The sequence below is a fragment of the Ambystoma mexicanum genome, chromosome 1p, assembly GCF_040938575.1.
Source record: "Ambystoma mexicanum isolate Mex_15411 chromosome 1p, UKY_AmexF1_1, whole genome shotgun sequence".
NCBI lineage: Eukaryota > Metazoa > Chordata > Amphibia > Caudata > Ambystomatidae > Ambystoma > Ambystoma mexicanum.
The window spans coordinates 518,885,509-518,910,128 of record NC_090921.1 but is presented as its reverse complement, the minus strand read 5'-3'; the positions used below and the strand labels follow the sequence as shown (position 1 = coordinate 518,910,128).

The 24,620-nt window shown below is 47.2% G+C and overlaps 1 protein-coding gene across 2 annotated transcripts in view; it reads left to right on the top strand.

Annotated features, from left to right (window-relative positions):
- Positions 1–24,620, top strand: part of PIAS4 (protein inhibitor of activated STAT 4) — a 741,820-nt gene that overhangs the window by 286,252 nt on the left and 430,948 nt on the right. The gene's annotated exons all lie outside the window — the stretch shown is intronic.

The following is a 24,620-nucleotide window of genomic DNA, read 5'->3' as shown; positions in this document are numbered from 1 at the left end:
TGGAGAAGCGACTGACCCTGAGGGAGTTTGAGACAGATGAGCGAAGAGCTCGACGGACGCTATTTAGGAAGAGTTGAAGGTATTGACGCCCCAGGCCCCAGAAAGCCTTGTGGACGAAGCAGAGGGTTTTGAACTTACTCCTCGCAGCCACTGGGAGCCAGTGCAGAGAATTCAGTCCTGGAGAGATTCAATCTTTGGGCTTGAGGCCAAGGACCAGTCTGGATAAGTTGCAGAGGGCGGAGAGTAGAAGAAGGCAGATTTAGAAAGAGGCTGTTGCAATAGTCCAGCCTAGAAGGAACCAGAGCTCTGGAGACGGTGAGCTTCTGGGGAAGGAGAGGAAAGGAAGAATACCTTTGAGGAGGTGCAGTTGGTAGTGTGACTTCTTGGTGACGTCAGATGCGAGGAAGAGTGTCGAGGCGAAGATGACCCCTGAGGTTTTTAGCCTCACAGGTGGGATCAGGAAGAGTGCCAAGAGGCTGGCCAGAGAGCTACAGGAAAGGAGGGAGCTGGTGTACCAATGAGGAGAATCTGTCTTACTAGCATTAAGGCAGAAGTAATTGGCGGCACACCACTCCTGGATAGTAAACTGTCGGAGATGAGGGAAGTAGAGGAGGCCAAGGGTAGCCTGAAGATGAGCTGGGGGGTCATCCGCATAACACAAAGTTGGGGCAGAGAGGGGCGATGCAGTAGGCCAGGAGTGCTAGGTGTTGAACAGCCCGGGAGAGAGGTTAGACCCCTGGGGGACACCACAGGTAGAGAAAAAGATAGTGGAGAGGAAGGACCCAAGTTGGACCTGAGAGGGTGGGTTGCAGAGGAAAGTCGTCAGACATGGCAGAGCCTGACCGGTAATACCCAGGTTATCACGGAGACTGTTGAGCAGGATGGCATGGTTGACGGTGTCAAAGGCAGAAGAGAGAGATCAAGCAGGATGAGGATGCAAGAGGTGTTAGAGTCAAGGTTGGAGAGCAGATCTTCACGGATGTTCAGGGGGGCAGTTTCCGTGCTTCTGGCAGCTCTGAAGCCAGACTGATGGTCATGGAGACAACCAACAGATTAATTGTGGAGATTAAGCTGGTAGATGGCCAGTTTCTCCAGGAGCTTGCCCAGGAAGGGAGGGATGGGGATTGAGCGATAGTTGGCTGGGCAGAAGGGGTCGGCAGTGGGTGTTTTAAGGGGGTGCACAAGGGAGTGCTTCAGGGGGTGTGAATACTCCAGTGTCGAAGGAGTGATTGCAGAAATCAAGGGCAGGAGCCAGGGAGTTGATGTGGTCCTTGATAGTTTTGGAGGAACAGGGTTGAACCTGTTTAGACAAGACTTTCATAGATCAGACTTGTCTAGAAACCTTGTCTGCGGAGAACAGAGGAAAGGCAGAGGAGGTGGGAGTAGAGGTGGCTGCAGAATGGCCAGAGGAAGAGCAGGGAGTGGGAGGAGGGATAGGAGGAGAGAGAAGACAGGATGTCCTGAGTTTTAGAGATGAAGTGAGACGCAAGTGCCGTACAGAGGGCCTGGGAGGGGACAGGAGAGGTAGAGACTGCGGCAGGCTTGGCCATTTCCTTGCAGATTTTAAAGAATTCAGCCGAGTTGTTAGATGCCGCAGACACGCGGGCTTGGATATGGGGGCAGGGAGTGAGAAGGTGGTGACGAAAGCCTCAGCTGACACGCGCTTCATGGGTCGGATGACCGAGAAGGTGGGTGGCAGTGATGGAAGTGGCTTGGCCTGCCAGGAAGGGAGGGTGAGATGCGAGGAGAAAGTGATCACTCCAGGAGAGCTTTGGTGAGAGGGACAGAGGGGAAGGTCCAAGGAGATCAGAACATCGAGTGTGCCCTGCAGAATGAGTTGGGCCAGAGGGGAGAATAGTGAGTGAGAGACTTGCAGAGGTCTCAAGAGTCCAGAGGGAGGACAGGAGGCATCCAGGTGGCTGTTGAAGTCTCCAAGACGGAGGAGTTGAGTAGTTGAGGCAAGGAGTGAGGAGGAGAGGTTCGCCTACTCGTAGGAAGGATGAAATCTGACCAGGTGGCCGATGGATAGTAGCCACAGTAAGTGGTTTGCGGAGAGAGAGCGCCTGCAGACGAGGCATTCAAAAGAGGAGTAGGCCTGCATAGGAGTGATAGAGGCAGGAATTCACTTGGGGAAGATCAGGGCTACACCCCCACCAGAGCGGTTAGCCCTTGACGCAGAGAGTATCTTACAGCCATCAGGTAAGCGCAAATCAAAGCACGTGACTGAGCTGGCCGTGACCCATGTATCGGTGCGTCCGAGGACATCAAGGTCAAGTTCTTCCAGAAGGCAGCAGATATCAGAGGAGTGTTTGACGGCAGAGCGAGAGTTTAGAGTGGCAAGATGGAGAAGGTTGTCCTCCTTGAAGGTCTTCCGGGGAGGGGTACAGATCAGAGGTACGCCCTGCTGAGGTGTAGAAGGAGCCCGATAGGCGAGTGGGGGGGGGGAGAGAAACAAGGGGGCGGCAAGGTAGCCAGGGAGGAGGCAGAAGAGGGAGGCTAGGTAGTCAAAGTAACGGGAGAGGGGACAGCAGGAGAAGAAAGGAAGTTGATGAGGCACAGGAAGTGTCTCAAAGAGGTGAAGGTTGGCCTCAGGACCTTGGACCAGGACTGGCCCATTGGAGTAGACAGTAATGATGACTTTAGAGGAAAGGAAGGATGCCAGGAGGGTGTCCCAGCGGGTGCCAACATTAATGGGAGAAGAGGAGAAAGCGGAGAGCAGAGAGACCATATGAAGGGTCCATAGGTCTGGCGAAGGCACGACAAAGAGGATGTCTGTGAGTTTCCTTGGAGGAGTCACTTGTGTAGGTGTCAGCGATGGGGAGGCCTGGGTTGGAGACCAGGATGTCCTTTTTAAACTTAAGGAGAGCAGGGTAGTCAATATAGAAGCAGTTAAAAAAGATGAGACGGGGAGCACCATTGAGTAGGTGGGAGAGGGAAAGAGGAGAGAAGGCCTGGTTTTTAACAATGCAATTCTTTTTAAAAATACTGATACAGTGCATATTATAACACGGGGAAAAAATACAGTTTGAAAATCCACAAAGGGGTGAAAAGGCCTGGTTTTAACAACAAGGTGGAATAGAATACAACCGAGAAGGAGGGATGGTGGCAAGGAAGCTCAGTGGGACTGACCACAAGACTGCCTGGAAACTGGCATCTCCTGCAGATGCTAGAGGGAGCCGCTACACAGGGAGGGGCCCTTTGCCTTAGGGGGCCCTTTGCCTTAGGGGGCCCTTTGCCTTAGGGGGCCCTTTGCCTTAGGGGGCCCTTTGCCTTAGGGGGCCCTTTGCCTTAGGGGGCCCTTTGCCTTAGGGGGCCCTTTGCCTTAGGGGGCCCTTTGCCTTTTGGGGGCCCTTTGCTGTGGGTTCTGCCCTATTAGTGCCTATGAGGGGGAGGGTGTGCCAATCGGTGCAGTGGGTGGCGGGGAAGGAGGGAGGGAGGCAACCGAGAACCGCGGAAGGGGATAGGTGGCAGGGGAGCACAGCAAATGGGATACAGAGGTAGGGAGGACAAATTACAAAAAGCAAGGCCCACGGATGGTCTCAATACCTTTAAAGCAGCCTGCAGTCCCCCGCTCAGCACATGCAACATCCTGGAAAGCCACCCATATCATGGCACAGATGGAAACCTTAATTTGACACATTTGGAGGCGATTAATCAAAATGGGTTATCTGCAAGCAGGGGAAAAAGCTATTTTTATGCATAACTTGGTTCAGAGTGACTGAAAGAATGCAGAACTCTACCACCCAACGAATCCACAAGAAGGGGAAATTAAATGTTTGAGAAGGTAGTGTTGCAAATGGAAAAAAACAATATAAGAAAAAAGGCAGGGTCATTTTGGAAAAAAAGATTAATTTTACATCTGGTATAAACTTCCTGGCAAATCCAACTACACTTGGAGGCATTGCAGGCACTTGTAATTTTGGTCAATTTGTGAAACGTGTTGAGAGACCAAATGATACACACCACGAATGACCAAATTAGGGAGAGGAGTTGGGAGGAATCCGAACCTTCCCTGGACAAGGTGATTTGCATAGCAAAAAGAATAGATCTTTTTAAGTCTGTAAAATAATTTCCAAGGAGGAAGTTACGTAACTCAAACAAATATGTGCTGTTGACAATAGAAAGGATAAAATACATTATAATACCAATCTCAATGCAAGTGCAGTATCGAACACATGCCACTCTGGTATAAACTGTTTTAGATGTGGAACTACTGACCACATAGCTACATCAAGAAACTGTCCAGTCCTAGGAAACCTCTGGCATGTATGTGGCACACAAAGCAAAGGCGTGCAGAAATGGATGCTACAAAAATTCCTTTGCGAAAGATTACAGAAGGTAGCACTCATTGATAAAAGAAATTGACCGGATCCACAGCGCTGAGGAGCAGGAGTGGCACGAACCAAGCACCCCCACTGCGGTTTTGGGACCTGCAAGTCTGTGATTACACAGGGCTCCGCAACCCCAGCAGGGATCAAGGGTTACAGTAGCATTGTTTGGATAGGACAGGGGAAGTAGGGAGACTGGGAAGAGTATTGGGGAAAGGTTACCGAAAGGAAGGTGGTGTTAGGTTAAGTCTTTACCACTGTGCACGCTTCCAGCGTCCTAACACTTTCATACAATCACACGTCTCTCATTCTGGATCTACACACTCACACTAAATCACTGTAGCAATAAATGGCATAAAAACATGAGCACAGTAACATTAACAAGAACTCCATGATATAGTGCAGCACTTAGCTTGGTGTAGTTTGCCTGGAGTGTCATTTGTTGCCCCCTGCGAGCCCGTTGAGTTGTGCTGTGCTGGAATTAGCAGTTCAAATACTGCAAAAAGTGCCACAATTAGTGCACACTCTTGGTACTGCTGCACGTGGCTATTCATGTGCATGTATTCAGGCTTTCTCTAATGTTAATGCCTGGACGCACGTGGCAATTCACTTGCTTAACTCATGCCTGCTTTTTAATGGGGGCCGCACGTGGCTGTTGCATGTACTGTAGGGGCCTGCATGTGGCACTGGCATGCGTTGGGTCATGTGGGAGTTCGCGCAGTTAGTAAACGCTTTGGAAGTGCATTCTGTAACGTTTTGAATGATGCCACCTTGTATGCAGCTAGCAAGCCGCTTTCCGAGTAACTATTGTGCTGTGTGTGGCTAGGAGGCGCTGATTAGTAATACACTTCGTTACGCAGCATGCAGCGCCTTTGCCGGCTGACTTAGCTTTGGGGGAAGCAGGGACGAGTTTTCTGGTGGGGCTGGGCCCCCTGGTGTAGCCCCCCTGGTACCTGTTGGTCAGCAAGGCGCTGCAGCATTTATCTTTGGCCCCTCACGTTAGTATTGTAAGCCAGAGCTGCTTGGAAACAAGTTTTCTCACTGAGGACTCTTGCACAAGCCCTGTGCTTTGGTTTCTGCGCAAATGCGCCGGTGTGCTGCTCCCAATGTGGCCTTTCTGAAGAGTTGGCCCAGGTACTAGTGGGAAATGTAGTCTGGTAGGTGGTTGCCTTGCAAAAAGGGCAGAGAAGCCTTCTAAAAGGCTGCATTTCCCTTTGAAAGTTGGTGGTTTGTTTTGGGCATTGGCATATTCTGTGGCATGACTAATGCCATGTAGTGTCTGCACTGCGCCCCTAATCTCTCCCTTTTTGTTTGCTGCTTTGTCCCTCTTGCCCCCATCCTTGACAGATCTAATGCACAATGATTGCAATGAAATGGCAGAGGAAAGAGCTGTGTCAGAAAACAGGAAAGATGTGATGATGGTGTGGGAACTGGATGTGGATTGTAATGAATTTGCCAACATCAGGAGGCCTACATGTACAATAGAAATTGGAGGGCTAACGATTAATCTAATGGCACATTCTGGTTCTTTACACACAATAGTTCTGCAAAGCATGTATGAAGGACAATTTGCAAGAAAAGGTGGGGGTCGCTAAACCAGATTACTAAAATGCCATCCCTCTACTCTGGACATCAAATAAGAATGTTGCGCTGGTTTGCGGAAAAGTTAAAAATCAAATACTGTGAGGCTGCCTGAAAAGTGAATGTGGTTGACAAAGGGCCACTGTTGAGGAGAATTATCAGACATGTGCTAATTAACTCTACCTTAGAGACCCCCCAGCAACTTTTCTGGATTTTAAGGACTTGATTTATTTAACCTGGAGAGAGTGAGACCCTTTTTCCCACTCTTGAATTTATTTTAATATGATTTCTGAGCTTTGTGTTTCTTTTGGATATGGAGTCTGACAAACTCCATAGGCATCATCTTTTACATTGTCATACAGCACCTTCAGTGCAGTGGTACAGGGACGTCTTTCATATTTCCCAAGGTTTAAATACCTTGTCTGGGATAAACTACTGTTTCCCAGAGCAGTAAAGTAAAATTGACTTTACTTGCATTTGTAACTTTCTAGACTCAGCACACACCCTTACAATAGGGTACTGGAGGGGTTACTTAGTATCCCCTTTATCTAGCTTCTCATGTAACAATGTTGTTACCCTTTCCTCACTGAATGGCTGGTGGCAGCGGTTTCGTTCTAACTACTGTGGTGTGCATTTACCGCGGACTGTTTGCAGCTGCAGCAAAGCAACCAAAGGTGCCATTTTTATCAAAATGGCCCCGGTTTATTTTTGCCATTTCTTCGTGGAAACGCCCTTCGTGAGATTTACTCTACCCGCCAAGCCAAATTTGGTTCCATTGTTCGCTTTGCCTTCGGCGGGATTCACGAGTGAAGACCACCTCTGGCTCCAGGGTGTCTGGGGTGGGCAGGAAGTGAGGGCGGTGCCTGAAACTCCCTGTGCTTAGTCTCCTAGAAGACCCAAATGCACTCTGTAGTTATTGGCCCGCTGACTGTCCGGCAAGGACAGCCACCCTGCTGGGGGACTGACAGCTAGGCTGGAATGAATGGGAGAGAACTGAATAAAAGGCAAGACTTTTGGCTTGGAAGGCAGAGTCGACCACTGGACGAAGGAACCGAAGACCGCCTGCTGCAATTCCTGGACCATTGGTTTGCCTGGTAAAGTCCTGCTGTTGTGCTGAAACTCCAAATTTGCATTGACGGAGGGGTCCCTGCACGGATGACTTCTCCCCTTGGGTTGGTGGGACCAATCAACTCCAAAGTAAGCCACCTGGACATCCTTCTCAGAGCTAGTTGAATTTCCATATTGTATAAAAGGAAGTGGAGTATTTGGGACATCAATTATCGAAGGATGGTATCAGTTGAAAGAATCCTTGGTTAAAAAAAAGCATCATAGTTGCACCAGAGCCCAAGGATAAAACTGAATTATTGTCCTTCCTGGATATGAGCGCATACTATATAAAATTCATTGATAGTCGAGCCACTCGGGAATTGCTGCAAAGGAACAAAATGTGTATGGATGCAGTCTACAAATTACATTTGAGAGGGCGAAGGAGTAAATCTTAAAGGCACAAACTTTCAATTTGACACACAAGAAGGAAAACCTATAACTGTTGATGCAAGCAACAAAGAATTGGGGGTGGTGCTCACACGAGGGCTGGAAGTTGCAATGTTTTTTGCCTCAAGGACATTCGAGGCTGAGCGTGCCTACTCGGTGATTGAAAGTGGCTTTAGCGTGTCCAACATTGCAGGAAATGTGTGTGTGTGTGTGTGTGGTGCACCATTTACTTTAACGACTGATGAAAAGCTTTTTATTCGTATACCGAGTGTGTGGTCAAAGATAGCCTTGCTAAGGATATTCAGAATAGCATCACAATTGATGTATAATTGTGTTGAATTTAAAGGACGACGCAACATAATAGACTGTTTGTCCAGGTACCGACTGTAGAGGAGCAATGTTGAAGTTGACATGGTGGGTGGCGAATGTTGAATTGTCTATGGCAGAAGTATGCATGTTGGCTGGTAGTGCCTTGTCGATGGGAAGATGGTTGTTGGCACAGAATGGCGATGAAAGTGTGTAAAAATGTTCTAAAAGGCTGGCCTTCGCCCAAGAATCTGCCAGGATATATAAAAGCTGTTTGGTATTGAAGATTTGTCATTAAAGGGAGGAATATTGGAAAGGAGAGAGTAATACCGCCAAGGTTGCCCAAGTACAAATAGCAAATGCGCTTATTAGACACTCAGGCATGACTAACATGAAAGGTTTGGTTAGGGAAAACCTCTGGTGACCAGGAATGCATAGGGTAATTAACAGATCTGTTGGTGAGTGTACAGTGCAGGATGAGTGATGAGGTATTGATCACCATATCTCCACCGTTAACTGTGGGTCAAGTGCCATCGGAACCATGGAGCAGGGTGTCCATGGATATTCTAGGTCCGTTTCACAGAAAAAGTATGCATTCATGCTGATTGTCTATTATACGCATTGGCCGGAGGTGCAGTTTCTGAGCAATCATTATGGATAAAAACTTTAAGAAACCTTTTTAGCAGTGTTGGTGTGCCCCTTGAAATTATGACAGATAATGGAATGCAGTTCGTCAGAGAAGATCACATTTGTGAATGAGTGGAATCAAGCAAATCACCCCAACATTGTACCACCCTAAAGCAAATGGGTTAGTGGAACAGCGTAATCAAAAACTGTCCATTTGAGTAAAATCAATTGGAAGAGATTTGTCACATTTTGTATGCGTGTAGAATAATAAAACATTCAGCAGTAATAGATCACCATTTGAATTGATGAGGGGCAGGTTGCGTGGGTATATTGGGCGTGTTGACAAGAAATGGTAAACTAGTAAATACAGAAGTTGTGGACAAAGTTTTGATGAGGCAGAAAAAGAAAATGAAGGAACAGCATGGTAGGAGGAAACGAGTGGGATATCTTGGTGTAAGAGTGGATGATATGGTCCGGGTAAGAAATCTGCATGGTGTACATGGGTGACACCCAGTATTGTGCGCCCATCAAAGTAGAAAGTGACTGTTACCAGTGAGGTGACACATAATGGCCGTTGTTGTAATTTGAATAGGATTGAGATATACAGAACTTATGTGTTAATGTAAAGGGGCAAGGTTTTTTTTTCTCATATCCGTGTGATGGAATGCCTTGATTGGTCCATTCAAGATTTGAACAGTTTAGAGAATTAGTTGGCTGTGGGGGTTGGAGGATGCAGTTGGCTTTGAAGAAGCATTGAAGTAATACCTTCTAATCCATATGCGACTAATCATGCTTACTGGTGACAAGCTGTGCAGCATACAATACTTGGCCTAAGCCAAAGGGGAAACCTAATGCTAGAGGAGAAAGAAAACATCAAGAAAGAGGGAGAGAAAATATTCCCTCTGCCATACAACTGAGGATGAGGTAGTTGGCCAAATCCCTGAACCTGACTAGGAAGAGGGAAAGTCAAACTATTCCTGCAAGCAGGCTTGCCCGTGCAGGGGGCTCGTAGAAGTGTCTCTTAAGGATGGAGATTAGTAAGCGTCAACAGAAAATACCATTGCTTAATGATCTGTGGAGAAAAGCCTGCTTCCAGTTGGAGGATGAGCCTCATGGATAGCAAATAATCCAAAAGGAGGGCACGCTACTAGTTAGTGAGCCCACTGGAGGAAACCATATGAGGTTAGTTCCTCAGGATGTGTGGGCCTTCGTCCTGCAGTTGGTGCATGAAGTACCTCTTGCTGTTGTGGTGGCCAAGATGAGGCCCTGTCGGCCAGCCTCAGTTTGCAGCAAATAAGGAGATCAGACTGCCGTGTGGTAAATCAAGCTTCATGTATATTTATCGCAACTACAGAGTTATCAGCAGGGAAAAACGGAATGCAAGTGTTCGTGTAGCCGGCACAAGGAGCTCTCTCCAGCACCCCCACCCTATTGCAGCTTTATATAGCATATCCTAGGCAAAAACTAATGTTTCTGAGCTATCACAATGGGGGTGGTACTTGGCACGACATTACAGACAGTTGACAAGAACTCTCAACATCTTCCTTTTGACACCGCCCTGTGGGGAAATTGCGTTGTATTATGAATAAGCAGCATTCTCAGAAACCCCTTCTGATATCTCCCATTTCTGAAGCTTGTGAATCTGCTTAGATCACATGCTCTACATAGTCTGACATCTATTGTAAGTCAGAGTATTACAATACTTGTTTTCCTCAACAGGGCGTGATAGTAATACTATCCCTAGTGTGACATGTACTGTACACATGGTCCTTCACGCGTCGAGGTCCCTCAGATTGTTTTTTTTCTGCCATCGAAGTTGGTCGCAAATGCAGACTTCTCTTCTAGGCTGAAGCCTTTGATTTACTAAAGTTATATTGGTAGAATTTCGTCCTTTCCTTTGTTTGCCTCGCCGCACGACTGCTCATCCACTCATCGGCTCCTGACGAACACCCACAGCATCGACGACTGATTGTTCGCCCAAACGCAGCCTTATGGGCCTCGTGGGGCTTCGGCCCAGTACAATAGAGAAAGAGAGGGGAGGTTCTCTATACTGACTCCTTTTACAGAATGTTTATCATATTCGCCCCTTCTCTTTTCGCCCAACTTCCCTGTTTATACATAATGGGCAAAACCCCCATTTAAATTTTGCCCCTCCTGCCGTCGTAAATTTCTGTGGAACGACACGCACTGCATGTGCAACCACGGTCTCCCGAGGGATCACGCCGAATAGCACTAAATCTTGTCAGCAACACTGGGCGGCTCGCGCTATGCAGGCAGAGGCTTCTATAGACGTGACTGTAGATTCCAGTGAGGGCTGTTACGGAGTCATGAGTGACAGTGTGATCGTATCCGTCCGGACCCCAAGTGCAGGCCCCCGACTCAGAGAAGCACATCTAAGCATAAACACTCTAAAGACATACCCCACGGCCGACTCTCGAAGACATTGTCAAGCGTTGAGGCTCATGCGCTGACCAAGGATAACGCCTTGGGTTCCTCACTGTCCTCTGGGCCATCATGCATGCTTTCGCCTATTGACGGCTCCCGAAAACGGAAAGAAAAGTCGTTTCGGACACGCATGTAAAAAGTCCCTCCTTTTGTGCGCCAAAAATCAGGTGTTGAAAGGCACCTCTGCGTCTCCTTAAAAAAAAGCACCTAAAATTCAAGTGCTAATTCAAAAACATGTTCGCTCCTCTCTTCTAAAGGAAAGGCCGCCTAAAAAAAACCACAATATTTCAGCGCCATTAACTCCAGAGGCCACCCTGAGTCTTCCACTCCCTTAGACACCCTCTCTGAGGCTATGCGCCATAAAGACAGCCTTCCCACAGAAACCACAGCTACTAAAGATGTAACCCCTTCCCAGGACCCTGTCATCTGTGGCTGCCCACCAGAATGTCATTTCACACCACATCAATTTAACAAGATCTTAGGGCGAATGTCCTGTTCTGTGGACTTTATAGACAGACACCAGAGATGCCTCGCAGCCAGGGGTATCAGCAGAGCCATTCTCTGCCAAGAAATCCTGCCTTGAGCCACAGCCCAGCACCTCTGCTCTAGGCACTCTGGCCTTGGCTCACATTGCAAGACACATGACCAAGCAGGGTCTCGGGGTAGGGGGGGGAGGTGTACCGAAGAAGACAGAAAATCGCGGTTGAATTCTTGTTGTTACAAAGGTCCAGCACCCTGGTGAGGTGACTTTTCGGACTCGATTTGCGTCAATGGAGATCCACCAGGATGCCCACGAAGTTTCAGTGAGATTCGGAAGACGCTGCACTGTACGAGGGCTCAAGGTCCCAGGGTATTGGGGTATTGCAGCCCTGCAGGGTGAGATGGCTCAAAATGAAGGTCTTGAGTCTAGTGGGCCTCACCAGGCTCTGTTTCAGGGTTGTCATTTTTTGAGTCCCCAGGTCGATTGGAAGGAAGGGTTACAGCAGGCTCTGGTTACAAAGCAGGGTCTCTGGAAATCGTCTCAGCCGCTTTTCCTTCATCCTCTTTGATTTCGTTTCCAGTGGTCGACTTGTCTTCCGTTTCGTGGTTCGCAGTATTTAACAGGAACTACAGCGCAACTTCTGCATTCTCGCCCTGCATTTTACAAGGGGTGGTCTGGTCTTCCATTCAGGACAGCCAATCTCCCTCTTCCCCACTGGGATTTGTCCCCATTCAGGCAAGGAGGAAGACAATCCCGCCGAAGGTTAAAAAAAAAAACAGGCATTTCCTGCTCTGGACGTCAGGGGAAGGAACAAGAAAGGACAAGAAACACTAAAATGGTGAAAATGGAAGACGTGGGCTAAAAAAAACTAGCATCTTTGGCTGCCTCAACTGCAGCTGTGAAAGCAGCCTGTGGTAAAGGGGCACCAAATTAATAAAAGGTATCGCTGCCACCAGCCATTGATGGTAAGCTTGTCCCTGTAACATAATTAAGTGTGAAAGGGGATGCATTGTATCTCCCCAGCACTCCACATAAGGTGGGTGTGCTAGTTTCACCAAATAAAATGTAGAAGGGATCCAAAGATCCCTTCTACCCTTGGGAATTGTAGTTCTGTCAAGGTTAGCCAGAGAAAGTTTAAAAAGGGGGGGAGCCCCTAGGGCAACCCAGCAATAACAGACACTTATTGGCAACAAGTTGTTAAAGAGGATGACATTAAAAACACTATGAAGAGTGTAAAAAAATGACATCCATGAAGAGTAAAGGATTCTGTGAGTGTGGAAAAAGGTTCCCACTCAGAGGTATTAAGGAAAAATATCCCACCAGTAAAGCAAGAAGTTCTGGGGTTGACTCCGGTCAGGAAGTCTTACCATTTCTATGAAAATCTTAACAGTTGGTGTCAAAATCTGTCCTCTACACCTTCGAAGAGAAAGTTTTCTGAAAGTAGGAGTTCAAGGGACGAATCACCCGAAAGTCCCAAAAAAGATCCAAGTCTAGGAGCGATTCACGTCATTCTTAGTCCTCGCGTTCTTGAAGGCAATCAAAGACGCCATCATTCCTGGTCTTCTGACTCCTTGCCTGATAAGAGACTGGTACGTTTCCCAGATGAGTGCATCGGCAGCTGATTGGTAGAAGTTCTGTTTGGAGGTCTTTTCAAAGGTGGCCCCTCCTGATCCCTTGAAAGAGCCAAAAAAAGCTACCAATGCCACACGCCCTCCAAATGCCAGCAAAGAATGGTCAAAGGCTTTGACCCGCAAGCTTAAAAGCCTGAGTCAGAATGCCTCCGAGATGCCTACTCATGCAGCGTCGACAGTGTCTACCGCAGTGGGAGCATCTAAGAGTGCAATAGCAGCTGGAGTGTATCATGTGCTAGATGGAATTGCCACACTAACTGATTTCAGGTCCAAATAAACAGACCGAGTCAAAGAATATGGAAAAACAGTACTTTATTGTCAGTTCAATAACGTAGGGAAATCTGGCAAGCATAACAAATTGTAGCTCACACACTCTTCCATACATTTCAGTTACAATCATTATACCGCCAATGTCTGTCAGCTAGAACCTCATGCTTCGTGGCAAATAATAAAAACCTATCGAACAGAGGCATAGGTTAAGGGAGCATATATTCATATAGCTTATTTAGGTGTTAGTAGCATCATTGGCTGCCCCTTATCCGGTAGGCACGCCTCAAACTACCTCATGTATAATACAGATAATAGAATAATAACAGAGTGGCTTCTGCAACACTGTATAGTCCATCACATAGGCCATCCTTATTGGTTGGCACTCTTCCAACATTGGATATTTGGCTCATTAGCAGCGCGTAAGCAAAATTAAACCCAGGTGTGGGGAACATCATCAATTAGCCTACAATCTCATCAGTTAGGCCCTAAGCCAAGGCCCCTTTGTAGTTGACCTTGCTGACTGTTCTCTTCCTCTGAACTTTAAAGGGTACGAAGGTACATTGCGATCCACTAAAACACGCTCTTTCCTACTAGAACGACTATTAGAAGAGGATGGACGTATAATTTTAAATCGAAAAACGATAATGGCTCTTTTATGTCACAGCCCATCACTGAGCTCGGAGGACATAGGCGACATTGAGTTTGTAGACAATGTAATGGACAAAGTATCTACATATTTTGTCACCATCAATAAGGAAAACACTGAGAAGCTAGAAACAAACTCGGGTCTCTTGCCTATGACCTAAGAGGTAGAAAATCGGCGATCTGAAGCAGAAAGCGAGCCGCACACATCCATTGAAAGACAAATGTCATTGACGCAGTCACAGCCAAAGCTAAAAAAAAAGAGGAGAGTGGAACACGCTACTCAACCAAGATCCTCGGAAGGGACTCCAAGTTAACGTGCAAAATCACAGACCAGTAGAAGCACTGACACTTTGCAAAACTCCATTCGAAGAGGACGTCACGATTGTTCATTAGAGCTAAAACAGACAAGAGAAAGCAAACATTGGTAGGAGAAACAGGAGTTTAAGTCTGTGACTAGGCAAGACCAATCTGAACTCAGCTCAATAAAGTTGAGCCTACGTGAGAAATAAAGAGCATAGAGCGACATCACCCAAAGATGATCGAGGGCCACATGGCCTACAGCACAAGTGGGAAACCACCAGACAAGATCGACCTGGCTCCAGAAAACAAAGTTGAGTCTATGAACAACAAAGTGTATAAAGAATTCTGATGTTTGTTAATCTGCTTAGAATCACATGCTGTGCATAGGTCCGACATCCAGTGGTCACTGCGGAGTATTGCATTTTGTTTTTCGTAGTCGAAAAGGGGACGTCGATAAGGCGTGTCTGTAACACTATCCCTATAGTGACGTGTGTTGTACCCACAATCCCTCACGCGTCGAGGTCCCTCAGATTGTTTTTTTCCGCCCAGATACTGGTCACCTTTACGCAGAGCTCCTCGAGAGACATTGCAGATTTCATCTCCTCGACCTTTGGTCGTTTTCCTATATAATATAAAACATATCGATCCTCCCCTCGACGCTGTTGGAAGCTTCTCCGCCGAGCAAGATCTTCGACGGAGGGGACGAGCGGAGGAGATCTTTCGGCGTTGCCGAACACGTGGCCTGGCCTCGCAGGCCAAATACAGTAGGGAGAGTGGGGGTCGTGGGACATCTCTAATTCTTTTCTGAGAATGCCTTTCCTTTTCCCCTTCCTTTCCCTTGGGGTGGTTATCACGTGTTATTGCCTCAGCTATGGAGAGGACACCCTTTAGGTTTTGCCCGCTTTGCAAGGGCAAGTTTACTTGGAAGGACAAGCATTCACGGTGTAACCGCTGCTTGCCCCTCGATCACAAGGAGGAGGGTTGCACGGCTTGTCGGCTTCTTAAGCCGAATACTCTAAAAGACCGTAGGGTCAAAAGGTGGGCGGCCTACGCTATGTCGAAGGCCGACGCCCCACCCACCGTCGCTACCTCCGACAGTGACGAGGAACGTGATACCACGACCTCCACTACGGAAGTCGAAAACCCCCCTAGAGAGCGCACACGCGCTTCGTCGTCTGTCCCCGGCCCCGACGGGCTCGGCTCACGCCCTGCTTATGGGGATGAACACCCCGGCGACACTGACGCACACAAGACCACACATAAGCACACAACCCATGGCTCTTCTTTGCCGAAGGCAAAGAGAGCATCAGCGCCCAAGGAGGTTTCACCGGCGGCCTCCTCGGACCGTTCGGGTTCGAAGCCCCTCTCGCAGCCGCGACCAGCGACTGGGCTTTCGGCAAAGAAGGGCGCCGCCCCCAAATAATCGGCCGGAGCGCATCAGCAGAAAGCGCATGCCGCTGTAGAGCGTTCGACACCTATAACGTCGAAACCACAGCTCCCCGCGGACAAACAAGTCGCTGAGAGCTTGGCGAGGATCGTGGTAGCCGACGCCCAAAAGCATACGCCGAAAGACACGTCGAGCGCTACGCAAAGGTCGAAAGACACACCGGAAGGCTTTTCGGAAGGCGACGGAACACTTTCCTCGACGCTATGGGAGAGGTCGAGCCGTGTTCAGCTACAAGACACCAATTTTCCCCCGCTAGACCGCTCAGGGGTACCCCATGAAACCATGGAAAGGCTCCATCTCTGCATGGAAAGGATGGAGAGGTTTATGTATGCCCAAAACCCTCCCACTCCAAAGAGAATAAGAGAAGGGCCTCAGGAGGACCCCAGGGCCAAAATTCCAAGATTAGTCAATCCCCACCAGGACACAGCCTCCGACTTCCACAGTGTGTATGACCTCACTGGGGAAGAACATTATTTTGAGGAAGAGGATGATTTTATGGACGAGGAAGACGGTCGGAACCAGGAGGAAGGTCTGGACGACAGCCCAGACTCGGTAGGAGAAGGCTTCGGAGAAAATCCAGAAGAAGGACCTTCTCACCCCTGGCAATCACCATCAATATATTCCGACACTGAAGTCCTGAATCTAAATCCTCCTGACATTTCACCGGTTAGAAACACGTTCCCATCGACGATCAACCCACATTTAATGCCCTGTTGCGCAGAGCAGCAGCACACTTCGAACTAGACACTGGGGAGCTCTCTCCTGAATTAGACTTTGTAGAAAGGGTAATTAAGGAGAAACCCCCGGTCAGTCAGACAATTCCCCTCCTCGCTTCGGTGAGGAGAAGAATCATCCCTTCGCTGTCCACACCCGCACTAATCAGAGGGGTCAATCCTAGAATTGAAAAACTTTTCACTCCTTCACCCTCAGACCCGCTGTACATCAGGGGACATTCCATTCCGGATTCCCTGGTAGTAACCAACACAAGAAAGAGGGCAGGGGTACCACTCTCCACCAGTGAGGCACCACCTGACAAGGAGGGCAAGCGGTTATATGCCCTTGCTAAAAGAATTACATCCTCGGCTGCCTTTTCGGCAAGAATTGCCAACCACAATTCTTTGCTCGCGAGCTATGCGGACGCGCACTGGGCTAAACTGCGCAAAGACGCCGAAGAAGCGCCGGAACCATTACGTACACGCCTGCTTTCAACTATTGGCGAAGGAACCCAGGTCAACCAGAGTATTGTGAAGAGCTCTCTGGATGCGGCAGAAACTGCGGGACGTTCCCTAGTTCAGGGAATAGTCCTTAAACGACACGTATGGCTGCGCAACTCAGGGTTCAAACCGGAGACACAGGCGTCTTTAATAAATAAACCTGTTGAAGACTCCAACCTCTTCGGGAAGGCGGTGGATGAGGCTCTGGAGATGACTAAAAAAGAGTTCGATACAATCAAAACTCTTGACCAAATCTCTAAGCCCGCTACCAGGCGCGGATATGGCAATAAACGCTTTTTTCGTGGCCAACGCCAACAACAAAATCAGCAGCAACAGTACCCTGCCACCAATGTCCAAACCAGTAGTGGCCAGTACAGTCAGAGGACAGCGTCGGGGCAAAGGAAGAGGGCGAGGGTCCACCCCCAGAGGTTCCCAAGCCCCTAACAACACCAAGTGACGCGAAGATTCGCGTCCCCTCCCATGCAATGCCGGTCGGGGGCCGGATAACATCCTTTCTTCCAGCATGGGAGGGTATAACGTCAGACCGCTGGGTACTTTCCACCGTAGCCCACGGATACTGCATCGAATTCAACAGTTCCCCAACATACAGACCCCCGAGGGGACGACGCATGTCACCGGAACATCTTGCCATCCTTCTACAAGAAGTACAGCAACTGCTGGAGAAGGGAGCCATAGAGGTCGTGCCTCTATCTCAGGTAACGGAAGGTATTTATTCAGTGTACTTCCTTGTACCCAAAAAGGATCTAACCATGCGCCCTGTATTAGATCTGCGCCCAGCGAACAAGTTTATCAAACCCCAAAAGTTTCGTATGGTGACCCTACAGGAAGTGATCCCACTGCTATCACAGGGAGATTACATGACAACATTGGACAGATGCATACTTTCATATTTTAATGTTGCCAGCGCACAGAGTACCTCCGGTTCATGATAGAGGGCAAACACTACCAGTTCAGAGTGCTACCCTTCGGCATAGCATCAGCACCGAGGTTATTCACGAAGGTACTGGCAGCGGCCCACCTGCGCAGGTTGTCCATCCCAGTTTACCCTTACCTCGATGACTGGCTCATAACGGGGGATTCTTACGAAACATGCTTCTCCAATACCCAAAAGACGGTAGACCTTTTGTTCCAGTTGGGCTTCTCCATCAACGAAAAGAAGTCCAGCCTAGACCCCAGTCAAATCAAACAATTCCTAGGGGCTCTAATTCAAACAAAGGACGGCCTCGTCTTCCCCTCCAAAGAGAGGGTCCAAAACATGTTTCAGATTCCTCAATATGTGTCCGGTCGAGAGGTGACGGTACGCAAAGCAATGCGCTTGCTAGGCATGATGGCGTTGTGTATTTATTTGGTACCTCACGCGCGCCTGCGCATGCGCCCTATACAAGAGTGGCTCAACAGCCAGTGGTGTCAGGCCAGCGGACTATGGGACGATCTATTAGTGGTCTCGCAGGCCTTAGTTCTCTCGCTACGGTGGTGGACAAAAGAAAACCTAGAGAAAGGGAAACCCTTTGCCACACCCGCGGCGGAAGCCACTCTAACCACAGACGCATCCCTCACAGGATGGGGGGCTCACCTGTCCCATCAGACTGCTCACGGAGAGTGGACTCCGAGCGTAGCATCCAAACACATCAATCTTCTGGAGCTACTAGCGGTGTTCAAGGCGCTAAAAGCCTTCCAGGAACACCTACAAGGCAAGACAGTGATGGTCCTTACAGACAGCACCACAGCCATGTATTACATCAACAAGCAGGGGGGAACCCACTCTCCAGGCCTGTCCAAACTGGCCCAGAACATATGGAAGTGGGCTCTCAAACAGAATATGTTCCTCCTGTCACAACATGTACCAGGGGAACTCAATCTGCTGGCAGACAAACTCAGCAGAGATTTCCCCCTGCCCGAAGAGTACGAATGGCGGCTGCACGAAGACATCGTCTTCGACGTCTTCACGCAATGGGGATTCCCAGAAATAGACCTGTTCGCAACCCTGGAGAACTCACAATGCCAAAGCTACGCCTCCAGGTACCCCCAAAACCAATCCAAGGGGAACGGTCTGTCGATTCGATGGTCAGGGAAATTTGTTTACGCTTTTCCCCCGACTCCCCTTCTCAACAAGGTGGTGCACAAGATGCACCAGGAACAAGTAACCATGATACTGGTGGCCCCAATGTGGGCCCGACAGCTATGGTTCGCTCACTTGATGGAGATGTCTCTATCTCCCCCAGTGAAACTCCCCTGCCCGTACAACATGCTGTCACAAGACAGGGGAAGGACGCTGCATCCATGCCCCCAGAACATGAATTTAGCAGCCTGGCTCCTGAGGTCGTAGAATTTGGACACCTACAGCTCCCGCAGAGATGCATGGGCATCCTCAGGGAAGCCAGAAAACCCAACATTCGCCACTGCTATTCTAGCAAATGGAAGAGATTTGTCATCTGGTGCAGAGGAAAGAGCATCAACCCAATTGACTGCTCTCCCACACATATTGTTCTATACCTGACCCATTTATTAGATTCAGGTCTAGTGTTCAATTCCATTAAAGTCCACCTAGCGGCACTTTCTGCATACACCACTTCCCAACTCAAAGTGTCGTGGTGGAAGATCCCTGTTATAAAGGCCTTCATGGAGGGAGTAAAAAGAATACACCCCCCGATAGCTGACCCAGCTCCCGGATGGGACCTTAACGTGGTACTTACAAAACTCATGGGATCACCCTTTGAACCCATGCACAAAGCAACTCTTAAAGACCTCACTCTCAAGACTGCTTTCCTAATAGCTATCACCTCCATCAGGAGAGTAAGTGAACTACAGGCTCTTTCTATTCTAGACCCCTTTGTTACAGTTCACAAAGATAAAGTAGTTCTACGCACTCACCCAAGGTTTGCTTCAAAATTCATCTCAAAATTCCATGTAAACCAGTCTATAGAACTACCAGCGTTCTTTCAAAATCCTTCCAACTTGGGAGAAAGGACTCTGCACACCCTAGATGTGCGCAGAGCGGTCATGTTCTACATGGAAAGAACCAGATCACTGAGGAAGACTAATCAGTTCTTTGTCTCGGTGGCAGCAGGAAGAGAAGGGGATGCAGTTTCACAGTCCACTATTTCTAGATGGATTGTCCAATGCATCACTCTCTGCTATACTCTTGCCAAGAGAGAACTGCCCTTTAGGCCAAGAGCACATTCTACTTGAGGCACGGGGGCATCCATAGCATTCATTGCAAATGTTCCCCTTGACTCCATCTGCAAAGCGGCTACCTGGAGTTCTGTGCACACCTTTTACAAAACACTACTGTCTAGATGCACACTCTAGATCTGACTCCCAGGTGGGACAGGCAGTATTAAGACATCTTTTCTCTACTGTTCCTTCTCATAACCCACCGCCAACTCCGGGTACTGCTCGCTAGTCTATGCACAGCATGTGATTCTAAGCAGATTAACAAACATCAGAAGACAATGCATTACTTACCGTAAAAGCATTTCTGATGGTTGTATCTGCTTAGATTCACATGCGCCCACCCTTCCTCCCCGCTCGGATGGAAGGAACATGGACATCTTTCTATATTTCTCTCTTTTCTGTACTCACTCACGTCTAGAAGGCTCCCTCAGGGCAGAAAAATACAAACAGAGGGACCTCGACGCGTGAGGGATTGTGGTTACAACACACGTCACTATAGGGATAGTGTTACAGACACGCCTTGTCGACGTCCCCTTTTCGACTACGAAAAACAAAATGCAATACTCCGCAGTGACCACTGGATGTCGGACCTATGCACAGCATGTGAATCTAAGCAGATACAACCATCAGAAATGCTTTTACGGTAAGTAATGCATTGTCTTATCACTTGGCAGACAAGCGGGTACTACATGGCTCACAACGAAACTGGAAAATCACAATAGAGCAAGACACCTTAAGACTCAGACATAGAGGCAACCGGTGTACTCCATCAAAACCTCAAAAAAGAAAAAGCAATGGGCCTAGTTAACGGAAGTGCTGGCTAACCATCGGGGATCCTAGCCACCAAAACCCGAATCACCCACGCTAAAGACAACAAAAAATCTGCCTTCTACCTAGCCATCGAACAAAATAACCATGAGCTCATGGAATACACATGGCTTTACACACTTGATGAACATATCGAATGTCAACTTGGGTTCATTTGTCATCTTGTGTCTCCTGGAGACTTGGCTCTTGAAGAAACCATAAATAGATGGCTGCGAGATCGTCTATTCACTGGCAATCCAAGGCCCGCTTGGTAGACCTCACCTTATTTTAGCAAGCAGAGCTGGATCTGACCCTCAGATTGGGAAAATTCTTGCAAATGATCTCTTTATATTAGCATTGATTTTGCATAGATCTGCCTCACTTAAGATAGACCTGGGAGAAACAAAGTTCTATCTGGTGATCAACGTCTATTGGAATCCGAAAGCATTTACGGATACCTCCTTTATGAACAAGATCGAAAACTTATTAGATGACCGCTTACAAGAATTCCAGATTGACCACATATGTTGTGATACAAGTGCACCAATCAACTTTCCAACATAAAAGGAGGTAAAAATAAATCCAACGACCAAGCCCACATCTTGAATCATAGGGTCAACGGTCTCAAGTTCAGATAGAAGAGGCTCACACTGGTCTTCTCTTATGGATGCTAGAGATTTGCACAACCTCCATTTTTCTGAAATCAAAAAACTTGCCAGATCTCCCGACATGGGATCAAGATGATCGTAAAGCAAATTTGGATCACATATGTCTCTAGAGATCTAATGTCATCAAAGACATCTTTTGAAGTAACAAGCACTTCATACAGTGATCACAATCTACTGAAAACTGTTTGGGAAACGGAAATACCTCAAAATCTTACCAATAGAGCAACTATGACTTCCAAGCTGGCAACAAACAATGGGGCAACACGTTTGCGGTTGAATTCGACTTCAATAAAAGAAATTGCAAGGCTATATCAACGAACCAGTACAATAGACAAGGACTCACAGAAATTGTCGCAACTTGACTACTGTCCTCTGATCCCTTACTACAAAAGGGCTTGGTTCTCACTGTCACACCAACAACAAACTCCTAAAAATAAAAAGAAGAATCGTGCGAAATCTAACAAGGAGAGCAAAAAAATCCCGACACCAGAAAACCTAAAAGCTGCAAGATCTGCATCAAGCAAATATAAGTTGGCTAAAGTTGCACCAAATCACATTATACCAGCAGGACTCTGAAAAAATGCTCTCCACGTTAAGTGGGAAACATGCCAAAGCTTTTTGGTCACGAATAAACACTGGAGGGGTGACAACACAAAATGCATTATTAAATAGTGTGACCAGAAACCCAATGTATACTCCATTTCTCAAAACTATTTAGACCACCATTGGCTTCCAGCTCTGTGCCAAATGTCAAACCAAAAAGCTGGGACATTGAACAGGAAAAAACATTGTTCGGGGGAAAAATTATAAAACTGAAAACATTGCGAGCCCCAGGACCGGATGGAATCTCAAACACTGACATAAAATCAAACTGCAAAGTCTGGGCTGTACTAATCGCTGAAATATTCAAGAATTGTGCCACTTCACGCTCCATTCCCTTGTCATGCAAAACTGCAAACGTGGTACCCATTTATGAAAATGGGAACAGGGAAGACCCAACAAACTATCATCCCATCGCCTGTTGGACACCATCGGGAAAATCTTAGTCCTTCCTCCTTGACAAATTTAAAACATGGGCGGCCACCTCAGAAGGGCACGATCCCTTCATAACTGGTTTTACTAAAAACATGGGCACGACGGCGAATATCATGACCCTAAGTATCTTAAAAGCAAAAGTTATGGAAGGCGCTCCAATAGTAGTTTTAGCTTTCATCGACCTCTCCCAAACTTTTGACAAGGTCAGTCGGGAGAAACTCTGGGCGAGACTTGGTAAATGGCACTGCCCGCCTACAATCCTGGTCCCTATCAGGGAACTACACACAGATACATCAATGAGAGTACGCCTGAGTGCCGCAGACTACTATCTGCAAAAATACTCCCCTTTAAGGGAGTTAAACAAGGGTGTCCCATCGCTCTGGCCTTATACAACGTGTACATCGGAGACATCCACAAAATGGAAAAATACATCAGAACTTTCCACCAACTGTTGGCAAAGAAAAAATAAACTGGTTGGTATACGCAGATGATATCATTCTCGTAGACCAAACAGGAGTAGACCTACAAAGAAAATTGGACAACTTACTGGCCTACCTAACATCAAACGACCTATAGATCAATCCTACTAAAACAAAAGTAATGATCCTTGAGAAATCGGCAAAGAGAAAATACACTATTTCTTGGTAGGGACGAGGCTCCTGCCTAGAAAAAGTTAAGTCGTTTGGATACCTGGGTGTCATTTTCAACTCACACCGACTGGAACTTCTGCTAACAAAAATCAAGTCTAACTTCACAAGCAAGGATCATAGATCGAAGATTTGGTTGGTTCTCTCTTCAAGCTTCACTGAACTTTTACAAAGCAAAGATGGTGCCGGCAACGGTATACGACACGGCAGCTATGCCGGCTATCCCGCCCAAAATTTGGCAAAGGTTGGAAGGCTACTTTTGGAGGAAAATACTTGCATTACCCTCTTGAACTCCAATAGCATCAATTCGCAAAGAACTAAGCCTGACATCTTTGAAAGGTACAGTGGACCTAAATGGTCTGATGCTTTTCAGGAAAAGCCATACCTCAAAACTAAACATTTTTGGCCTAATTGATGAAATGAACAAAGGTTTGGGTACCATGGTATCAGATTGTGCAAAAATAAACTCCCGGAAGAAATTGGCAGTATGGAATTGGAACAAAATCCAACAAAAACGGCCAAAAAAATCAAGGAATGGGATTGGTGTCAGACCTTAAACATGGCGGAGAAAAATAAACTAACTCAACACTTACCACCTCACGCCAGAAAACTCAATGTACCTTTGAAATATCTAATAAAATTTCCTAATAAAAGACTTTGTTCGACCTTTCTGAGAGCCTGGCTACACCTCCTGAAACCAATGAAATACTGTCAATCAGAGGTCAGGTTATAGAAAATGGATGCCTGTTCTGTGCCAAAGAGAACATAACTGAAAACATTAGACACTTGCTGCTACTTTGCCCTGGACTGGTCAAAGAAAGCAACATCTTTATGGGCCACCTATTTATGGAATCTAAATTGATGGATGTGTATTACTGGTGGAGCTACTTGATGAACGGCCTGAATATGAAAACAGTAATTGCAGTAACCACATTTTTGGAGAGCATGAACCTGGACAAAAAGTCTTAGGAACCAAAAAAGGTCAAGATGCTATCCAGCCACCCAGTCATTCCGTCTTTCTTTTCTTCCTATGCTCTTCACTTTTTACTTGTGGGAGCATAGTCGAGGAAACGTCTCTCTAAAAAGAAACAGAGGACAAAAAAAAGAAAATGTCCTACACACTTCTAAAAAACTGGTGTAAAACAGTTAAATCCAGTATAATGGAAATTATTTTGAAAATTGCAATCTTCGTTTGGAGCACCACGTGTGACCACCATGCTGTGTCCATCTTATCCTTCTATTTAGTGCTATTTCGTTCAATTATACTGGGTGCTATTACTCTCCTTGGCCTCTGGAGACTTGTTTGCTCCGTCTTGCATATGGTTTATGCATCTTGGCACTTCAACATTTTTACTACTATATTTAGTCCAAGAGTAATATGTCCTTCGTACATTGCTTTTCCTCTGCAATTGCTTCTTGCTGTGGCATCCTTGTTCCGGAGCCAAACAAATATTATTTTTTTCGTATACAAATTTATATTTCAGTGAATGTCAGCTCTG